At 34.9% G+C, this 3,486-nt stretch overlaps 1 long non-coding RNA gene across 4 annotated transcripts in view; it reads right to left on the bottom strand.

Annotated features, from left to right (window-relative positions):
• LOC107616558 overlaps window positions 686-3,486 on the bottom strand; it is a 3,048-nt gene continuing 247 nt past the window's right edge. For 2 of the 4 annotated variants that reach the window (XR_001614559.2, XR_001614558.2), the window contains exons 2-11: window positions 3,014-3,089; window positions 2,853-2,898; window positions 2,664-2,729; window positions 2,096-2,579; window positions 1,922-2,008; window positions 1,669-1,797; window positions 1,444-1,578; window positions 1,196-1,308; window positions 1,032-1,125; window positions 686-946 (exon numbers count right to left, since the gene is read on the bottom strand). This is a non-coding gene — a long non-coding RNA (uncharacterized LOC107616558). The remainder of the gene's footprint in view (window positions 947-1,031; window positions 1,126-1,195; window positions 1,309-1,443; window positions 1,579-1,668; window positions 1,798-1,921; window positions 2,009-2,095; window positions 2,580-2,663; window positions 2,730-2,852; window positions 2,899-3,013; window positions 3,090-3,486) is intronic. The other 2 variants (XR_002353479.1, XR_002353478.1) reach the window with 1 other exon arrangement.

Raw genomic sequence — 3,486 nt, 5'->3', positions numbered from 1 at the left:
AAGCACGCCAAGGATTCGAACAAGAGGACGTCCAAAAAATAGGCTAGGTTCAAAGTTGGACAAACAGATCACAAATGCCACAAAGAAGAAGAAGACGAGAGTTTTAAGCGAGGTAAAAGTAATGTTCTTTAAATTTGTGGCGATTGAGTTTATTTTTCTCGTTAATAGTTTAGCTAATGTGTGAGTGTTATATTCAGATAAACCTGTTTGATGCTGCATCAGCGGTGCATTCAAATTCCAGCCAATATCAAGCACACGTTATGAATTATCAGTTCAGGGTACTAGGAGCAGGGGATAACTCTTTGGGTGTATAGTTTTAGAGAATATGGGTGTAAAAGAACTGTTCTTTTGGGTGTATTTTTGTTCATTGACAATTTACATATAGATATATATATAGATACATATAGAACAAAAGCTGTAAAAATTCGCAGGTTATGGGTGTATATTTGATTTGATGTTTTTCTTCATATTTTAGTACATGTAATTCATACATTTTAAATACAGCACAGATAGTTTGGGTGTATATTTTATGCAATCTTGGGTGTATTATTAGGCCTGCGTTGGGTGTAACAGTTTACAATTTGCGTTTATATATGTCTTGATTTTTTCCTTCATATTTTACCACCTGTAATACAGCTTTTGAATACAACACAGACAGTTTAACAGCACAGATAGTTTAACTATGGAAAAAAATATACATGCAATAGAAGTTGTTGATAAATGGCAAATATTTACATCATTTGTTCAATTTACAAACTACCCAGCAGTTGGATTACGCAGTTTCTATATCAGCAGAATTTATCTGACAAAACGGACTCAATAATACAGAGGATGGCTTCGACAGCCTTATAGCACTACTCTCTCTAATTGCCCGATCTCTCTGTTTATTCATCTCACTGAATAGTATCCGGGAAGCATACTCCACTCTATAGTGGTCCACCTCCTCCTACAATTAAAAAGTATATTCTGTTTAAACAGCAATATTAATTCAGTAAAGTAATACAGAGTTATATAGTTCTAAAGACAGTTACCTGTTTCCAATTATCCCATTTATACTTCTCCTTTTTAATGTTTTCCGGCTCAATTAACTCAAGCCACTTCATAACGTAGATAGCGCAGTAATAGCTGAAAACGAAGAAAATAGATTACAAATCTCATTTAGGAAAGTTTAATGTTCAGAGTCACAAATTTATACCTTGTTTTTTGGCCTGATATTGTAACATATGATGCTTTAATTTCCTTCTCCTTCTCGTCTTTCTCCAGAGGTTCCCCGCCGGCATATGCTCTCAATCTTGAAAATACATATCCCTTAAATACCAAAACAAATCAGTAATACACCCGAATGAATGCACAAGATACACCCAACTGAATGGACAACATACACCCAACACAACTAACGAAATAGACTTATCTATTAAAGTAAAGAAGACAGAGGCAACTTACAATGAATTTATTAATCTACTTTCTCTCTTCGCTTGGAGCTTTTTTGTGTAGCGGGTCAAGTATATGACATTTCCGCTTCGTTGTATTTATCAGCCATAACCACCAATGCCCCGAGTGGCAAACAGGTGCAAAAATCTGAAGGATTGCCACATTTCAACAGTGCGTTATTTTATTTGGCATATAAGTAAATAAGCGTACTAACAAATTTAGCAAACAAAAACTTACATATGGATGTGAAGTTAATTTTTTTCTATCTATGAAGGGAATAAAACTCGGTTAGCCTTCCACTCTGAATTCCTTATTCGTTTTCGGTGATATGAATTCCCAATTTGGGTGATCCAAAAGTGCCATGCTCTGCAAGAATTGCGAAACAAGAAATGAAATACTGAAAATACACAACTTACACCCAATCGAACGTAAAAAATACACCCAATTCAATACAAAAAATGCACCCAAAGTTCGTAGAAGTAACACTTACCACAATATCGGGGAGGAGACAGTATATTTGTTCTTGAAACCTCTTTTCATTTTTCTGGTTGAGGATGAGGCAGATGGCAGATACAATCTAGAAATATATGCCGAAATCAATTTTACATTAATAAACATTGCAGTTGACTTTGGTGTAAAAACATTAATGTTATTCTAATATTACCTGAGATTCTATATCACTTTTTGCCTGGAGGGATGCAAGGTGCATACTCATCAAAATGTATTCATCTTGGGCAATGAGAGTGCACATCTCCTCATACTCGTTAGTATTGCCATCTGTGTCTTCCTTCAGTCTCGTCCCCCAGATGTAGCACTTTTGTTTCATATCATCCGTAATCTAATTTATTGCCCCAGGAGTTTCAAACTTCGCAGAACTTTCTCCCCCAGTCTCCCTCTGAATTTGTGGACTTTTGTTTTTTCCCTTCGCCGCACTGCTTGCTATTTTTTGGACCAAATCGTCCAATTATTCTAGCAAATTTGCAGTTTCAAGAGATTTTGCCCTTTTTGTCTCCTGCGTTGACGCCCCCTCCTGGCTTGAATCAGTCAATCCAAGGCTGAATGATGGCACCCCTGGATCTGTTTTAGGAACATAGGTTGCTGTCTGTGCCATCATCAACAGGGCAGCAGCGTCTTCTGCGGCTGGATGACTGCGTCATCATGTATAAGAATAAGAATAAGAATAAGAATATACAGATGATAAGCAAAGATTGATTTTAGTCTGATGAACTTACATTTTAGTTGGAGCTGGGGGAATCGTGGGTGTGGTCTCTTGAAGTTGTTTGGGAGTTTCAGGAGTGCTGCACAGTTACAAAAAATTAATCATGGCGTAAAAAAAACTAATCATGAACAATATACACCCAAACTGTTAGCAAATATACACCCAAACTCTAAACAAATATACACCTAATACTATTTCTTACGTTTCTGTAGTCCCTTCAATCTGTAGCATAGGGGTTGGTTCAAAATCTGTCTCAGTAAAATATGAAATATTTAAAATCTGTCACCTTTTTCAAAATACATAATAACTAAATAACACATTTTTCAAACAAGATATGAAATATTTAAAAATAAAAGTTCTCACCTTTAATCAAAGAAATCACAGTTGTTGGATGATCAATTACTGCCAACTATTTCCATCATGAAAAAGCTTCCGCAACCTAATCAATGCACCAAATTAAAAGACAAATCCAATTAGACAATTTCTAAAAAAAAGAACAATTTAACCTGTCATCAACGTCGGACTTAATAGAACAAAAACACTACAGGAAACGAGCTCTCGCCGTATTATACATGAATAAAAAGGCATGACTTTATTGGATAAATCAATTAAATCCCAAAAATTATCATTAACGCTGTCAAATTTACTAAAAAAAATACAAAACTAACGCTAAATTTCATATTCTAATTGATAACTTATATAGTATCAAATGCTTAAAGGCTACTAGTACAAGGATGAGCAAGTTCTTTGACTTTTATAGTTATAAGTTATGACTTCACTTTTTATTTTTTTAACAACAGCAGAAATATTCATCATACACAGCCACATATATATAT

Source organism: Arachis ipaensis, chromosome B09 (genome assembly GCF_000816755.2).
Source record: "Arachis ipaensis cultivar K30076 chromosome B09, Araip1.1, whole genome shotgun sequence".
Lineage (NCBI taxonomy): Eukaryota > Viridiplantae > Streptophyta > Magnoliopsida > Fabales > Fabaceae > Arachis > Arachis ipaensis.
Note: the sequence above shows the minus strand (reverse complement) of the source record. Positions and strands in the feature narration are given on the sequence as shown.